Here is a 19,145-nt window from a genome sequence, read left to right as displayed (position 1 = left end):
GACCCCAAAACCAAAGGATGCACTCTGCTCCTGGTACTGCTTTTTTTTTGGTATGAGGTCCCCCTCTCTGCTCATTTCCCTTTCCTTTTCATCTCTTGAGAGATAATAGATGATACAGGCCATACAGCAGGGGAACTCCCTTTACATTGGATCAGGGATGTGACCTGGGTAAGGGTGTTACAATTCCACCCTAATCCTCTTTAACATAAAATTACAATCACAAAATGGAGGACAACCACACAATACTGGGAATCATGGTCTAACCAAGTTGACACATGTTTTTTGGGGGGCACAATTCAATCCGTGACACTCACTGGGCATAGCCTCTCACACCACACATGGACTATCTATTGCTAGACATTAGAGGTGCTTCGGATCAGATGGTTTCATTCTTTGGGCTCTGGTGTAATTCTAGAAAAGTAATGTTGAACAATTTCAATTCCGAATATTTTGTAGAGTTGTCAGAAAAAGTTTTCAGTTTGGGATTCAGGAATAAGGTTGCCATGCCTTTTGTTGTAAGTTGTCCTTGTGTTGGCTCTGGCTCGTGGTGACCTATGTATAACAGCAGAACGTTCACCTGGCCTGTAGCATGTTCATAATCATTGGTATGTTTGAGTCCATTGTTGTGGCTGTCATGTTGATCCCTCTCATCGAGGGTTTCCCTCATTTTTTGAGACCATCTACTTTACCAAACATGATGCCCTTTTCTAGCAATTGGTCTTTCTTGATGACGTTTCCAAGGTAAGAGAGCTGAAGGCTTGCTGTGCTCACTTCTAAGGAGCATTCCAGTTGCAATTCTTCTAAAACTGATTTGTTCATTCTCTGGCAGCTCATGGTATATTTGATATTCTTCACCAATACCATACCTGTACGACATGAAATAAGGGCTCCCTATCTTGATTTTTTTCATTTTCATAAACATTCCTTACACATTAGATTTATAGGTATTTACAAGTAGCTGTCTAATGGAATATTATTTTGTGTATTTAAAAATAAATAATTAAATGAAGAGTGCAGATGTTACGAATTATTTCTCTGGAGAAGTATAGTATGTTTTTATATTGGTAAAAATTATGCATATATATGTTAGAATATGTAGACAGAAAATTCGGAAGGAATATTCACTAGGCTGTTTATGTCAAAGGTTCTGAGAATGAGATTTCACTTTCTATTGCACATATTTTCGTAATATTTAGATATTTTACAAATATGTATAATAAAAAAATAAGAGTAGTTCTTTAAATTATCAACATCAATAAAAGTAGTGAATTATTTTATATATGTATGTATATATATATATAGCACTATTTTCAGCATCTGAAGTGCTGGCAGACCATTTGGCTTTTTTTAAAACAAAGTAGCAAATTATATCAAGTAGAATTTCTAAGCTGTAGACATTAATTTTTGGAAACCCTGGTGGCGTACTGGTTAAGTGCTATAGCTACTAACCAAAGGGTCGGCAGTTTGAATCCGCCAGGCGCTCCTTGGAAACTCTATGGGGCAGTTCTACTCTGTCCTATAGGGTCGCTATGAGTCGGAATCAACTCGACGGCACTGGGTTTGTTTTGTTTTGTTTTTTTGGTAGACATTAATTATCACAGTCTGATTTTGGGGATGATGGTAATCTCTGATAAAGAAAGCTTCAACACAGTGTTCTTTCTTTATGTAAGTGAATTTTGCAAGTACCTTGTCTTTTAACTATTGAATAAAAGCCTATTTATCAGTAGAGTAATGGTTATTTTTATTTTACATTCCCTATACCAAAAAAAAAAAAATGATGTTTTTTTCTTTTTTTTTATATACCAAAACACTTATTCTAGTTTTTTTAGGGGAGGGTGATTTTCACAACCTTCCCAATATGTAAAAATACCATTTTTACGCTTATAAACTGCAGACCTGGGCAGAGAATGTACCCTGGGTTCCTAAAATCTAGAGAGGGAAAATTCTGTGAGTTTTATTCTGAAGCTACAAAAGATATTTGATTCACTGCTGAGCTAAACACTGGGTTTGGCCTGGCTCTAGCCCTATTTCTTACATTTTGGCATTGAAAAAAAATTTAGTAATGGGCAATACTTTAAAAAATGTTAATCCATGGCTTTGCTTATGGATATCATATTGTTTTAAAATGTAATAGAGAACATTCTGTGTAATCAAGGGTGAGTCAAGGAAAATGGCATCTAAGAGAGCAAGTCAGCCAAACAGAAAACTTGACCCAACACCAAGCTCGTTGTCAGGATCACAGCTGCCACATCAACCAATGAGACCAGGAAGGGAGGCAGCCAGGAAGTCAGGTGCCGCTGCTGGCAAGATGGTATTCCAGATCTGTTGGCAGTTGGCCCTTCAGCTGCTGTACAACCTCAGTGTGGGCCCAGGGGTGTTGGATCTGGTTTTGGACCACAGGAGGGGAGTGAAGTGAAGTACAACCAATATTGTCAACAGCAAGGTTGTTAGTACTGGTAATACATTCGTGGGAAGATGTCTTCTTTTGTTAGTAGGGTTTTGTGGTAAAGGAGGGCACAGAAGAAAGCATGTAGCAACTGAAAGCATGGAAACTGGTTATGGGGTTCTGGTTTCCTTTAACCTTTTGACTCCTGCAGGAGTACGATCTCCCAAAACATGGAGAGAGAGGTGAATAGCAGGTTTAAAGGGTGAGTGTGGTTAGAAGGGAGCCCTGGTGGTGTAGTGATTAAGAGCTCAGCTGCTAACCAAAACGTCAGCAGTTCAAATCCACCAGCCACTCCTTGGGAACCCTATGGGACAATTCTACTCTGTTCTGTAGGGTTGCTATGAGTTGGAATTGACTTGATGGCAATGGGTTTGGTTTGGTTTTGGTGGTTAGAAGAGATGCAATACTTTGATTTAAAAAAGAAAATGGACTTTCGAATTTGGTATTGCTAACAGAGAGCTGTCATGTTTCTTTCCTTCCAAAGAGAAAGTAAGTGACCCAAAATAGAAAATAAATGAGCCTTTCTGTGTTCGTTTAGTGCCAAGAATGTTGCTAGCATCCACCATAATAATCATAGATCACCTCTCTGAACAAAAATATGGAATACATCTTTATGGGGAATTATCTTATGACAAGTTGCAGCTAAGGAATCTGGGCCTAGTAGAGTATCTTGCTTACATGGAGCAGGCATTCCATAAATGTCTTATATTCATGTGAGTCTGAGATAGGCTTGGAGATGAACCAGCACAATTCAGTACAGCCATGCCCATGGGGAGGAGCTCTGTTTTCAGGCCACCTTGGACATCCAGCCCTCATGCAAGTTAGCTGCGTTTGGATTGAGCACAGATCTCAAATCCAGTTGGCATGGCCAGGGTATTGGGCTCATAAAAAGAGTGACCTCTGGTAAGAAACGCCATTGTGTTCAATAAAATGAGAGACTGTGAGAATGGAAACTAACTAGTAGATCTGACAAATGAGTGTGAAGACTAGAATACCTTAAATAAATAAACATGAGATGGCTTTGAATTGGCACATAGAGTATCAGACTGTCAATCATAAGAAAAATTCCATTATATCTGAAGATGGCACTTCTAGTGAGAGGAGGAAAAAAAAATTCAGTTAGTATAAATTCAGTTGGAGATGGGGATGGGAAACTTAGTTTTATTCAGCATTTACTAAATGTCAGGCCCTTGTATGTACCTGATCTCATTGAATTACCACAAAATCCTGCCAAGTAGGAACCTAAGATTTAAGGAGATCAAGTAACTTGCCAGTGGTTACTCAGAAAGAAAGTAATGGGCTCTTTTCTTGACTATGGGTGCCCCATACGAAGTTCCTCCTTCCTTGCTTGAATGGCCTGAACTCCCTTTACTTTACCATCACAGTGCGTGTTATGTATGGCCTCGGCTTGGGCAGCTGCCCCTGATTTGTGTTTCCTCATCTTTTGCATTTCAGCCCGAATATTCTCTCTGGAGTCTCTGGGTGATGAAACGCAACCACTGCCCCAATTCAAACACTGCCTAAAAAGAAGTCCATTCTTTAAATAGCATCTCTGTGTTATTTTGCTATCTATGGCATTTATTCTCTCCAGGCTCAAAACATTGTCGACTTTTCTCTGTCTCTGTTTTAGCCCAGCAAACCAAGTTTTAAAACGTATAGGCAGAATGTTTGCAAGTGATTCTTCTTGACCCAGGGTAAAAGTTTTAAAGTAACTCTTAAAGTATCACCCCAAACATATCTTTTTGTAAGTATGGACTAGTCGAAGAACAATCAGAAACATGCAGGTATTTGAAAATGCCCTTAGCCTGGGTGAGAGTATTAGTTGAACTTGTATATTTAAGGCATTCCAATTAAAATATCAAAAGCCAATGTATGTTTATTGATTGTGAATGTTATGCAAACCTATTACAACTTACAGTATAAGAAACAAAATATTGAATCTATTAATCATCAGATTATGCCTCAGTGACTTTTAGTATTTTAACACCTTAATTCTAGTGGTGCTATTGGCTCTCCAGCAGAAAGCAGTCGAAGTGTGAAAAATCAAAGAGATCACATATCCCACGCTTTCTCTTTGCCCTGCTCATTTCCTAAAGTGATTCTCTGATGTTGAAAGGTGGAAGCACCAGATGTTTTACCACACTGTAACATCTGTTTCAAACTTATCAGGTAACCTTGAAGAGTATTCAGGTATTAAAGATTTAGTCTAGCCACAAAGTTAAAATGTCTTACACTACACAAGATTCAGATGGGATTCAAGATTTGACTTTACTTTTTTAAACCCATATTTCTATTCGTCTAGTCTTCTTACTCATCACGAATGCTAAATAGGAGCCCTGGTGGCATAGTGGTTAAGAGTTTGGCTGCTAACCAAAAGGTCAGCAGTTCAAATCCACCAGCTGCTCATTGGAAACCCTATGGGGCAGTTCTACTCCATCCTATAGGGTCACCATGAGTCAGAACCTACTTGACGGCACCTAACAACAACAACGGCAATGCTAAATATAGTCTCTGCACACACACAATTAAACCTTAGAGATAAATCTTTATCAGCTAGAAATGTGTCTAACTGCAAGTTACAGAAAAGCTGAAAACAATAGCTTAAGCAAGCAGAGATTGTATTACCCTTCATAACTAAGTATCTGGAGGTAGGTAAGCTACTCGCCTCGAGTGAATAGTTCAACAATGCTGGGGCAGATGCTGCTACAGCCTCTTGGTTCTTTCCTCAGTCATGTTGCTTCAGGATTGCAAGAAGGTTGTTATACTTCAAGATATCTAGAGTGCAAAAGCTTTCCCAGAAATCTGTATTAGAGTTCCAAATTTATCTCACTCTGTGTATATCTGTGTCACATGGCCATTCCTAGCATCAAGGGAATCAGGAAAGTATTTAGACTGGCATGTTGCCAAATCCCAATCAAAATTAGTATTCTTTCTGTGAGGAAGAAAGTAAAGAATGCATATTGGAAAGTCAGTTAATGGTGCCTGCTACCGACTCCTTTGAAAACAAAGCTTTTTATGATAAATGGCTGTCTTGGTTACCTAGTGCTGCTGTGACAGAAATACCACAAGTAAGTGGCTTTAAGGAACAGAAATTTATTTTCTCGTAGTTTAAAACCAAATCCGTTGCCATGGGGTCAATTCTGACTCACAGTGGCCCTGTAGGACCAAGTAGAACTGCCCCATAGGATTTCCAAGGCTGTAACTTTACGGAAGCAGACTGACACATCTTTCTCTTGCAGAGTGGCTGGTAGGTTCAAACAGTCGGCCTTTTGGTTAGCAGCTGAGCCTTAGTTCAAATTCAGGGTGTGAATCTAGGGCAAGGTCCTTCATTATTGGTTGCCGGTGAATTCTTTGACATTCTTTGGTGTTCCTTGGTATCTATCTTCCCCCTGTGTGTGTCTCTGTGTCTAAGTTAAGTCATTATTTTTTTTACCTCAACATTTACTTAGATTTTCCCACATATTTACAGATTTCTTTGACCACTATAGCTTGTACCTCTTTTTATAACTCAGAAGTGATTAGGTTTAGGATCCACCCTACTCTGGTATGACCTCGTTAACATACAGAAAAAAGAAACCCCTATTTCCAAACAGGGTCATATTTACAGGTACAGGGGTAAGGATTTCAACACTTATTTTGGAGAGACACGATTAAACCCATAATAATGGCTAAAAGATAATTAGTGAAGTTCAGCTGTGTAAGTGCAGGGGATTTATGAGAAGGAATGGTCCTAGTGTATCTCTTCCCCTTCCTCACTTCTCTGCCACTACCTCAAGGAATCAGTGTGTTTTTGTTGGCAGAAACCTTAGCGATCACTTTACTCTTGAAGAAATAGAGGACTAGAGAGGAAAAATTGATTACCCAAGATCACAGAATTAGTTAGTGGTAGATCTAGAACAAAAATGCAGATTTCCTAATTTGTCCAATGGTCTGTCCTTTGTACCACACTGTCACTTTTTCTTTGCCTCTTGCCACTGCATAATTTGTCTAAAGTGGATATCTGGAATTGTGGCCGTACTGAAGGAACCCGCTCTCTTCATTTTAGTTGTTCTCCGGATTGAACATCCTACCTTCTCTAAGTGGAATCTCCAAAACTATTCTTACAAAGCCTTCCTTACAACTAGTTATAGAAACATGAATGTAGGATTTGAGTCCACCCACAGATGCCTTGCAAGAAAAGTGTGGCGATCTACTTCTAAAAATCAGGCATTAAAAACTCTATGGAACACAGTTTTACTATAATTAATACGCAAAGGGTCACCATGAGTCAGAATCAACTCAATGACAAGTTTTTTTTTTTTTGAAGTATTAGTTATAATTCAGTGTACCTTTGTTGTGATTAATATAATATTTGAACTTATTTCTAACATTTTAAACTGGGTTTATAATTGCTATTTCTCATGTTTTATTTTGTTATTTTTTCCTGTTCCTCTTTAGATTAATTGCTTTTTCTTTGTTTTTATTGAATAAGAATTATGTATTCTACATCTATTCTTCAATGGTTGCTTGTAAGTTTTTTCCTAAATTTTATTTATTTTGTTGTTGAGAATATACACACAGAAAAACGTACACCAATTCAACAGTTTCTACATGTACCATTTAGTGACATCAGTTCGTTCTTTGAGTTGTGTAATCATTCTCACCTTCCGTTTCTGAGTTGTTCCTCCCTCATCAACATAAACTCAATTTCCCCTAATGTTTCTATCTAAACTTTTCAATTGCTGTTGTCAATTTGATCCCATATATCCAGTGCCATCGAGTCGATTCTGACTCATAGCGACCCTATAGGACAGAGTAGAACTGCCCCATAGAGTTTCCAAGGAGTGCCTGGTGGATTTGAACTGCTGACCCTTTGGTTAGCAGCCGTAGCACTTAACCACTACGCCACCAGGGTTTCTGGAAGCACTCAAGGCTCTGTAAAAAGATGGGTGAAATGTGGAGTGAAGAGGAAAGGGCTGTGCACTAATCAGAGAAAATACACGTTTGAGAATAGAATTTTTCTGGGATGTAAAATGATTGCTAAAAACATGTCTAAATGGCTGGTTTCAGAAGAGAATATGGAACCAGGGATATCATTGCTGATGTCAGATGGATCCTGGCTGAAAGCAGAGAATACCAGAAGGATGTTTACCTGTGTTTTATTGACTATGCAAAGGCATTCGACTATGTGGATCATTACAAACTATGGATAACATTGCGAAGAATGGGAATTCTAGAACACTTAATTGTGCTCATGAGGAACCTTTACATAAATCAAGAGGCAGTTGTTCGGACAGAACACAGGGATACTGATTGGTTTCAAGTCAGGAAAGGTGTGCGTCAGGGTTGTATTCTTTCACCATACCTATTCCATCTGTATACTGAGCAAATAATACGAGAAGCTGGACTAAATGAAGAAGAACGGGGCATCAGGATTGGAGGAAGACTCATTAACAACCTGTGTTATGCAGATGACACAACCTTGCTTGCTGAAAGTGAAGAGGACTTGAAGCACTTACTAATGAAGATCAAAGACCACAGCCTTCAGTATGGATTGCATCTCAACATAGAGAAAACAAAAATCCTCACAATTGGACCAATGAGCAATATCATGGTAAATGGAGAAAAGATTGAAGTTGTCAAGGATTTCATTTTCCTTGGATCCACAATCAACAGCCATGGAAGCAGCAGTCAAGAAATCAAAAGACGCGTTGCATTGGGTAAATCTGCTGCAAAGGACCTCTTTAAAGTGTTGAAGAGCAAAGATGTCACCTTGAAGACTAAGGTGTGCCTGACCCAAGCCATGGTATTTTCAATTCCATCATATGCATGTGAAAGCTGGATAATGAATAAGGAAGACTGAAGAAGAATTGACTCCTTTGAATTGCGGTGTTGGTGAAGAATATTGAATATACCATGGACTGCCAAAAGAACAAACAAATCTGTCTTAGAAGTACAACCAGAATGCTCCTTAGAAGCAAGGATGGTGAGACTGCGTCTTACATACTTTGGACATGTTGTCAGGAGGGATCAGTCCCTGGAGAAGGACATCATGCTTGGCAGAGTACAGGGTCAGTCGAAAAGAGGAAGACCCTCAACGAGGTGGATTGGCACAGTGACTGCAACAATGAGCTCAAGCATAACGATTGTAAGGGTGGCTCAAGACCGGGCAGTGTTTCATTCTGTTGTGCATAGGGTCGCTATGAGTCGGAACCAACTGGATGGCACCTAACAACAACAACAACATGGTAGTTCTATTTTTAGTTTTGTAGGAACTGCCGCACTGTTTTCCACAACAGCTGTACCATTTTGCATGCCCACCAGCAATGGAAAACGGTTCCAATTTCCCCACATCCTTGCCAACATTTGTTGTTTTCTTTTTTTTATCTTAGCCATCCTAGTGGGAGTAAAATAGTATCTCATTGTGGTTTTGATTTGCCTCTCTCTGATGGCTAAACAGACTGAGCATTTTTTCACGTGTTTGGTGGCCATTTGGATGTTCTTTTTGATAAAATGTCTATTCAAGTCATTTACTCATTTTATAATTGGGTTATTTGTCTTTCTATTGTTAAGTTGTTGAAATTTTATACATATTTTGGTTATTAGATTCCTGTCAGGTATATGGTTTCTGAAGATATTCTCCCAGTCCATAGCTTACCTTTTCACTTTTTTGATAAAGTCTTTTGATAAGCAAAATTTTTAAAATTTTTATGAGGTCCATTTATTTATTTTGTCTTTTGCTGTTTGTGCTTTTGTTATAATATTAGATGATCTGCTATTGAAAGCTAGACCTGGCAGCATTGTCCCACTTGTTCTAAGAATTTTATGGTTTTAATTTGCACATTTAGGTCCTTAACCATTTTGAATTTGTTTTTGTTTATTGTGTGAGGTATGGATCCTGTTTCATTTTTCTACATGTGGAAATCCAGTTTTCCCAGAACCATTTATTGAAGAGACTCTTCTTTCCTCATCGAATGGACTTAGCACCCTTGTCAAAGATCACTTGACCATAGGTGTGTGGGTTTATTTCTGGACTCTCAATTCTATTCCATTGATCTATGTATCTATTGTCATGCCATTACAGGCTGTTCTGATTATTGCAGCTGTTTAGTACATTTTAAAATCAGGAAATCTGTGCCCTCCTATTTTATTCTCTTTTAACATTGCTTTAGCTATTCCGGGCCTCTTGCCATTCCATATAAAGTTGAGAATTGGTTTTTATATTTCTGTAAAGAAGGCTGTCTTAGTCATCTAGTGATGCTATAACAGAAATACCACAAGTGGATGGCTTTAACAAAGAGAAGTTTATTTTCTCACAGTGTAAAGTAGGCTAAAAGTCCAAATTCAGGTTGTCAGCTCCAGGGGAAGGCTTTCTCTCTCTGTCAGCCTTCTCAACAATCTTCCCCTGGTTTAGGAGGTCCTCAGTGCAGGGACCCCAGGTCTAAAGGACATGCTTTGCTCCTGGTGCTGCTTTCTTGGTGGTATGAGGTCCCCTGTCTCTCTGCTTGCTTCTATCTTTCATATCTCAAGATATTGCCTCAAGACACAATCCCATCCTCTAGGTTGAGTCCTGCCTCACTAAATGCCACCCATCCTCCCTCATTATCATCATAGAGGCAGGATTTACAACATACAGGAAAATCACACAATACCAGGAATCATGGCCCAGCCCAATTGATAGACACATTTTTGGAGGGACATAATTCAATCCATGACAAAGGCTGTTGGAGTTTTGATCAGGATTACATTGAATCTATAGATTCCTTTGGGTAGTATTGACATCTTAACTATTAAGTCTTCCAGTTCATGAACGTGGGACATGTTTCTATTTATTTAAGCCTTCTTTAATCTCTTTCAGCAGTGTTCCATAGTTTTCATTCTATAAGTCCTTCATGTGCCTGGTTAGGTTTATTCCTAGGTATTTTATTCTCTTAGATGCTATTGTAAGTGGAACCGTTTTCCTAATTTCTCTTCCAGATTTCTCATTGCTGGTGTATAACTGATTTTTGTTTATTGACCTTGTACCCTGTAACTTTGCTAAATTCCTCTATTAGCTCTAAAAGTTTTCTTGTGGACTCTGGGATTTTCTATATACAAGGTCATATCATCCACAAATAGAAATACTTTAAATTCTTTTTTCCCCATCTATATACCTTTTATTTCTTTTTCTTGTCTTATTGCTCTGGCTAGGACTTCTAATGTAACATTGAATAGAAATGGTGAGAATGTGCACCCTTGTCTTGTTCCTGATTTCAGGGGGAAAGCTCTCAGTCTTTCTCCATTAAGTATGATGTTGGCTGTTAGATTTTCATATATGCCCTGAATCGTATTGAGGAATTTTCCTTCTAATCCAATCTTCTTTAGAATTTTGGTTTTATTGGATTTTATCAAATGCTTTTTCAGCATCCATACAGATGCTCATATGGCTCTTTTCCTTTGTTTTATTGATGTTGATGTAGTGTATTACGTTGATTGATTTTCTAATGTTGAACCATCCCTGCATTCCCGTAATAAATCCCACTTGGGCATGGTGTATTACTCTTTTAATATGCTGTTGGATTCTATTTGCTAGTATTTTGTTGAGGATTTTTACATCTATGTTCTTAAGAGATATTGGCCTCTAATTTTCTTTTCTTGTGGTGTCTTTATCTGGTTTTAGTATCAGGGTTATGTTTGCTTCATAGAATGAATTAGGGAATATTCCTTCCTTCTTTGTCTTTGGAAGAGTTTAAAAAGTATTGGTGTCAATTCTCTAAACATTTGGTAGAATTCTCCATTGAAACCCTCTGGTCCAGGACTTTTTTTGTTGGGGAGTTTTTGATTACTGATTCAATTTCTTCACTTGTTATGGGTCTGTTGAGACTTTTTCTATTTCCTCTTGAGGCAGGTTGGGTAAGTCGTATGCTTCTAAGAATTTGTCCATTTCATTGAGGTTATCCAGTTTGTTACCATATAGTTTTTCATAATATTTTGTCATAATTCTCTTTATTTCTGTTGGGTCAGTTATAACGTCCCTTCCTTTATTTTTTATTTTGGTTATTTGTATCTTTTCTTTTCTTTGTCAGTCTAGCTAAAGGTTTGTCAATTTTATTGATCTTTTGAAGAACCATCTTCTGGTTTTATTGATTCTCTGTATTGTATTTCTGTTTTTAATTTTATTTATTTCTGCTCTGATCTTTGTTATTTCCTTTCTTTTGGTAGGTTGAGGCTTAGTTCTTTCTTCTCTTTCTAGTTTCTGGAGTTGTTGAGTTACACTGCTAATTTCAGATCTTTCTTCTTTCTTTATGTAGAAGTTTATTGGTATAAGTTTCCCTGTGAATAGTGCCTTTCCTGCGTTCAATAAGTTTTGTTATGTTGTGCTTTCATTTTCATTTGACTCTAAGAAATTTGTGATTTCTCTTTTGATTTGTTTCTTGACCCATTGGTAACTTAATAGTGTGTTGTTTAATTTCCAGATGTTTGTACATTTTCCAGGTTTATTTTTCTGTTATTGATTTCTAACTCCACTCCATCTTGATCAGAGAAAATATTTTGTATAATTTCAGTCTTTTTAAATTTATCAAGTCTTGCTTTGTGATCTAAAACGTGGTCTATCCTGGAGAATGATCCATGTGCACTCTAGTAGAATGCGCAGTGTGATGTTTTTCAGTGGAGTGTTCTATATATGCCTGTTACGTCTAGTTGGTTTACAGTGTCATTCAGTTCCTCTGTTTCCTTATTGATCTTCTTTTTAGATGTTATGTCCAGTATTGAAAGTGGTGTATTGAAGTCTCCAACTATTATTATTATAGTACTATCTATTCCTCCCTTCAATTTTATCAATGTTAGCTTTATATATTTAGGTGCCCTGATATTGGGTACATATGTATTTATGATTGTTAAGTCTTCTTGATTAATTAACCCTTTAATCACTATATAAGGTCCATCTTCATCTCTTCTGACAGATTTTTTCTTAAAGTCTATTTTGTCTGATATTAATATTGCCACCGCAGATCTCTTCTGGTTATTATTTAATGGGATATTTCTTTTCCTTCCTTTCATCTTCAACCTATTTGTGTCCTTGGGGTTTGGGATATGGCTCTGGTAAAAAGCATATATTTGGAGTATTTTTTTTTTTTAATCTGTTCTGCCACTCTTTGCCTTTTAATTGGAGCATTTAGTCCATTTCCATTCACCATAATTACTGAGAAGTGACTTACTACTGCCATTTTGTTATTTATTTTTTGTGCGTCTTAAACATTCTTTGTTTTTGTCCTTTATTTCTGCTTGTATTTGTGTTTTTTTGGTTTATTGTAGTGAGCCTTTTTGGTTCCCTTCTCCTTTCCATTTATGTATGTTTTTTATGTACTTTCTGAATGATTACCTTGAATTTAAGTTGCTATCAATTTAACTTTGGTAACATACAAGAAATTTTGTATATATACCATTCCCCCCCCCTTTTTGTTGTTGTTCTCACTAATTACATCTTTATATTTCATGTGCCCTGTAATATAATTTTATCTTTGCCTTTTATATATTTGTTATTAAAAAACATGAAGGACAAAACATTTAGAATTATCACTCATAAATATCTTATTACTAGCCCTTTTACTTTCCTATGCATTTCTCTTTATTAAGGATCCTTCTTTTTATGCATTGCTTTGAATTACTTTCTAGCGTCTTTTCCCTTCCAACTACAGACCTTCCACATTAGTCTTTTTTGTAGGGTCAGTCTTATAAATATGAACTCTCTCAGCTTCTGTTCTTTTGAAAATGTTTTAGTTCCACTCTCATTCTTGAAGGATAGTTTTGTTGTGTATAGTATTCTTGGCTGACAGTTGTTGTTTTTTTCTAGCACTTTAAATATACAATTTCATTGCCTTCTGGCCTCCAGTGTTTCAGAGGAAAAATTGGCACTTCATCTTCTTGGAGATCCATTGTATGTGACCCGTTTGCTTCTATCTCTCAAAACAAAAACAAAAACAAAAAACAACCAAACAAATTAAAAAAAAACATTGTTATTGAGTTGTTGCTGTTTCATGTTGACCCCATGTGTTACAGAGTGAGCTCCATAGCGTCCTCTTGGCTGTGATCTTTACGGAAGCAGATCATCAGAACTTTCTTCCAAGACATCTCTGGATGTTTTTGGACCACCAACCTTTTAATTAGTAGCCTGAGCGTAAACCGTTTGACCGCCCAGGGACTTCCAGGCTATACAAATGGTCCTATATTTAGACTGTGTTTGCTCTGGTCTGGTACATTTCCTTTGTTTGTACATTAGATTCTTTATTTGACATTTTTGAATAACTCTACACTTTCATTAGGTGCATCTTTGGGGGTTTAAAATGTGTTGAGAATTTTTTCTTCTTTTGTAGTGAGTAGGAACGAATTTCCTTGTTGTTTACCTGAGCCCATATCTTCCACAGTTACTGTTTTGTCGGTTCATGTGTTTATCACTCTGATTACAAATTTCCTTTTTATTTCGGAAGCAGGGAATTTTATTTTTATGTCTTTTAAATTCAACTATGTATTTATTACACTTTTTTTGTTATATTACATCCAATATTTCTATAAGTTTTCACAAAAAGAGCTATTTGTGTTAGTTCAGCTTGTTTTGTTGCTTGAAACAAGAAGCCTATTATTATTATTTTTAATTTTGTTGAAACACTATATATCAAAAGGCTGCTGTCATTTTTTTTACTGTTATTGTCATTTCTATGCCATTTTAAGAATATAATCATATGGCTGCTGGAATCCAATTCTCAACTAATTTGAGTTGTAACTTTTTCATATTGTTTTTATGTGACTGGATTCCATATTTTAGATTATGCTTGTAGCATAGATATAGAAAGGAACAGTTTGTGTAGATTTATATCAATCACATACTATTTTGAATTCCTTTAGGGAAAATATATTAGAGTTTTATCTTTAGAGTCCTTGAATATTAATTTATTTTTCTCCATGCCTCTTAGATCCCCATTTTAATTTTAGCAAACTCTCCCCTTCTTTATTCCTATTACCACCCAAGAAGGTGAAAGGAAGATGGTGGAAGAATTCATGGTAAATAACAGAAAGAAAAAAATATTAAATAATAAATTGACAGAAGGTAAAGAAATTTAAAAAAAGGAGAGTAAGTTTTAGGAGAAGAGAAGGTGGAATGATTGTATACTGAAGGAACATGAATAAAGAAAACTAGAAATAAAAAGAGAAGGGGTGGGGGCTGCTGGGAGAGAAAGTATAAAGCATTTTGCATGAAGAATAGAGGAAAAGAATAAACATTTATGCCTGTATGTGCTAGACATCATACTAGACAGTTTTTGTTGATATCTCATATGTAGACTCAAAAAATCATATGAACTATCATTTATTATTTTATTTGGTAAATCAATTACTCAAAGAAGTTAAATAACTCATCCAAGATTTGAAGAGTTAGTAAAAGCCAGAGCCACAATTCACACCCAAAACTGTGTGAAACCAAAAACTGGGGCAGGATTGCAAAGGTCACTCCACACCCTCTGTGTGGAACATAGGCCAGATGCCCCAGCTTCTTTCTTCTTTTCTTTGCCAGCTAATTACGTCTCTGATTAGTATAGGACAAAGGAAAACACACAGAAGAGAAGCAGCCTGACAGGGTTGAAAAGGAAGTGGCTGGGAGAAAGGGAGATGATTCCTTTATAAACTTTTTGTCCTCTGGAAATGTAAAAGGCTCCTAGGACGAGACGCTGTGGTGTGGAGAGACAACCTGAGCCTTGAAGAAGGTGTCACCCAGAGGTAGAAGAGAACAGAAGAGCTGAAGCCTCTTCAGGCCTCCCTACCTCAGAAAGTTACAAAATCCAAAGCCTTTGTTAAAAGCTCTTCAGAATCCTTCCTCCTCTTCATTCACTTCATCTACCTGCCCTTCACAATCCATCCTCCAGCCAGTGTTTCTTGAACATTCAAAACTGACTCAGACTCATGGTAACCCCATGTGTGTCAGAGTAGAACCTTGTTACACAAGGTTTTCAATGGCTGGGTTTTAGGGAGTAGGTCACCAAACCTTTTCTTCTGTGGTACCTCTGGGTGGATTTGAACCTCCAACCTTTCCATTATCAGCTAAGCGTGTTAACTGTTTGTATCTTCCGAGAACTCCTGTTTAAGACTTCATTGAACGTAAATAGGATTTGCTGCAGTATTCACCAAAAAACAGTGTTATACAGCAATTAAAAAAAAAGAAAAAACTACACAAGTGCTAATTTCCAGACGAAAAAAATACTGAATATCACATCTCCATGTTGTTAACAGTGGATTGAAAGTCATGTGAGATATAGGGTGAGGGCAACTCATCTAGTCATTAAAGCTCAGAAAAATCAGAAGCATTCCCTCTTTTTTTTTTTTTAATTCCTACCAATTCTTTATCACTATTCTTATTGTGCGGGTTTTTTTTTCCCCTAGAGGTGAAATAAAAAAAAAGGTCATTTTTAATCCCTAAATTCTAGTTTCGTGTTATCTCGAATCAATTCCTGAGTCAGATAAACCCATCACTTAAAATTGTCTATTCTAATTAGAGACAAGTTTGGAGCTTTTAATCAAGAACGAGTATTTCAGAGGTTCTCTTTCAGGTGCCTGTAAAAAAAAAAAAAAAAAAGTAGAGCCTGCTAAATCTTTTAGAGCAGGGGTGAAGCTCTCTCCTCAAATCTTCAAACTGTCCACGCTTTTGAACTCCCTTCCCCTTTTCAAGTTCCTAAGGTTAAAAATTCAGCCCCCACAGTGAAGGGCACCTGTATTTGCTCGCGCTATTATGCAGCCATCCTGAATGCTTTACAGCTGTCTAAATTAGCATAATTAAATCCACATCAATTAAAAACCTCAATCACCTCTTTCCCCTTCACATGTAGATGGTGACATTTGTCTAAGGTGGGAAATAACAAAGGAAGTTTTTAACAGTTGAGGACCTGGCTGAAAAGAAGGGTAATAGGATTGGTCTATGGTCCCGGGTTTACCTTAACAGTGAGAGATGTGGTCAATGAGAGCTCTTTGGCCAAAGGAGTATTCAGTTTGCATCTCAATGCTGCTGCCAGGCAGGGCTGGCCAGGAGAAATGTGCATTTTATAACAGGTCTCTCCTTCTATAGCTCCTCATCGTCCAGTAATGAGGGTAAACAAAGCACCACTAGGACTTTGGTGATCGTGCTGGTTTTTAAACTGGGGAAACCTAGTGACCTCAGGATGGTGACAAGACTTTACAGCGTGGTGCTGGCAAAGAGAATTCCTGGAGATGAAAACTGACGTGGGGTCCAGGGGTTAATTTCTGGAACAGAGGAATTTGCATACAAATGAAAAATGATGGGATTTCTGTTCTCCTAAATTTTCAATGTCATCAGCATCAAACAGCAGCCCGTGCTCCCTCGTCGTTAGAAGAATATTCATTACTTTAGAAGGGGCACCTTGTTTGGTGTTAAACTTCAGGCAGGTCAATGACTTGATTTGTAAACCTTCCTCTGGAGTGTGAGTTTTCTGTGCATCTTTGTAGCTCTTCCAATTATGCCTCTAATAATATTTATTTTTATGATTATAAACTTTCCTGAGTAATCATTGAGCAGCATGTAGTTGACTACTTTGAGTCTATCTTTTCTCATCCACATTTGGCTGGCTTTTTCTTTTTACGTTATTGCAGATGATGACAACTGTTGGTCTATGTCAAAAGTTACATGATGTGAGAGGCAAGACATAACAATACTTATTAATTTCCCCAAGGTATGGACTATTTCTTCATTCTTATTCTGACTTTCACTTATTTGCTTCTTTGATTACACAATACTTGCTCGTTTTTGTAATGTTAGAAAAATATAAATATACGATTCTTATTCAACATCAGTTAGTCAAATGTTTGTCTTAGTATATAGTCTATATATATATTTTATGCATATAAAATACTTAAACACTTCCAAATACACTAAAATATTTTAAACATAATAATACAGTACATAATAATAATAATTGTATTTAACTCAAATTTTTAATACAATAGGCTTTACGGGAGCCCATTCTTAAGTAGGAGTTGTCCATAAGTCAGACTGCCTGTGCATCAAAATTCTCCCTTATTTTTTTAAATTCTCCTTTAGTTTTTAAATTCTTTAAAAATTCTTCTTTAAATTCAAATGGAAAATATCAAAATGGATCATGGTTACTTGATTAGATTTGTGTAATGAAAAAAAAGTTTTTTTTAAAAAAATATATATTGAGAAACTGTTTTAATTCTCCTCAAATCCAAATTTCTGGGTCCATGAAGTTGGGGTAACCCACCCAGACCATCAATCCTTAGGTATTCTTTTCAGCCTTTTAGAAGCTGGTTTTCCTGGAGTCATCATCGGGTCAAACAATAGCCTAGTAAGCAGCTTAAAGGAGACCATTTTGCCTTAGGCATTGGGCTCCTTTGGAGACCTATCTATGTGCACTCAGTTTGAAGAAGCAGGAACTCCAGGGTCTGACTGGAAGCTGTGTTTTAGGATATATGACGTATCATTAACGACTTTGTTTTTACAACTGACTGGCCCTAAAACCCTGCAAGTGCTCGGACTTTATCCTGAGAAGCCAACATGAAAGGAATTTACAATGACCTTCAGAAGACTACCCTACCTGGACCCCACCTACATAACCCGCTTTCATTACCCACTGTTTGGAGCGCCTTCCCCATACTTTTAGTTTGACGCTGCCCAATTCGAATCATATCTACTCACAATAAATATATTCTGTTACAGTTTCTGGTGTTTCTCTGTGCATTTAGGTTTTTAACAATATTTTATATAAACCAAAAAAAAAAACAAAGCCACTGCCGTTGAGTCCATTCGGACTCTAAGTGACCCTATAGGACAGAGTAGTACTGCCCTACAGAGTTTCCAAGGAGCGCCTGGCAGATTTGAACTGCCGACCTCTTGGTTAGAAGCTCTAGCACTTAAGCACTATGTCACCAGGGTTTCCAATATTTTATATAATTATATATGTATTTCTCCCTCACTTCTTCAGAACTGCAGAATGTCCTGGTGGGCATGCCTTAACCTACAGACTCTTGATATTTGCCTGCAGCTTCTGTGAGGAATAGTTTGTCCAAGTAAAAGTTTTTATTAGGCCATTAAGCGCTCTTCAAGATCTTTACTTCTCTTTCAGGGGTGGGTTGGTTCATTGGCAGTTTTTCTAAAGTATTAAGAATGAAGAAAGGAATCACGCATAAACTTTAGAAAACTTAAAAAAAGAGGAAGTTTCAACTTTTGGGACATGAAATGATTAAGAAATCCCTTAAATAAATTTAGAATTGAGGCAACCAAATTGCTGATATATAAACTATGAAACCAACAACCAGACCCACTGCTGACTCATAGTGACCCCATAGGGTTTTCGAGACTGTAGATCTCTATGGAAGCAGACTGCCAACTATGAAGGCGATAGAGTAACGTGTCACTCACATACTCCATTGCTTCGAGTGGATGCTGTCTGGTAGCCACCCCACAGGACAGAATAGAACTGCCCCATAGCATTTCCAAGGAGTGGCTGGTAGATTCAAACTGCCGCTCTTTTGGTTAGCAGCCGAGGTCTTAACCACTGTGCCGCCAGGGTCCAGAAAAATGTGTAGGGGAATAAAATATATCTGCTTTAACCTGGAACTTCACATGCAAATACGCAACCTATTTCTGGTATGATAAGTACTTTTAAGGGATGTGTGAAGAGTTTATCAGAAATACCTTCAAGTTTTTCATCAACTAAGTTTT

The 19,145-nt window shown here is 37.2% G+C and overlaps 1 protein-coding gene across 10 annotated transcripts in view; it reads left to right on the top strand.

Moving 5' to 3' along the window:
• GTDC1 (glycosyltransferase like domain containing 1) overlaps positions 1–19,145 on the top strand; it is a 513,355-nt gene that overhangs the window by 459,061 nt on the left and 35,149 nt on the right. Inside the window, exon 15 of one of the 10 annotated variants that reach the window (XR_007517818.1) lies at positions 17,057–17,141. The exons of the other annotated variants lie outside the window; for them this stretch is intronic. The gene's annotated coding sequence lies outside the window, so the exon portion shown is untranslated. Of the gene's footprint in view, positions 1–17,056; positions 17,142–19,145 lie in introns of those variants that run through there. 10 annotated transcript variants of the gene reach the window in all.

Source organism: Elephas maximus, chromosome 6 (genome assembly GCF_024166365.1).
Source record: "Elephas maximus indicus isolate mEleMax1 chromosome 6, mEleMax1 primary haplotype, whole genome shotgun sequence".
NCBI classification, from domain to species: domain Eukaryota; kingdom Metazoa; phylum Chordata; class Mammalia; order Proboscidea; family Elephantidae; genus Elephas; species Elephas maximus.
The sequence above is the reverse complement of the archived record's forward strand: the minus strand, read 5'-3'. Positions and strand labels throughout refer to the sequence as shown.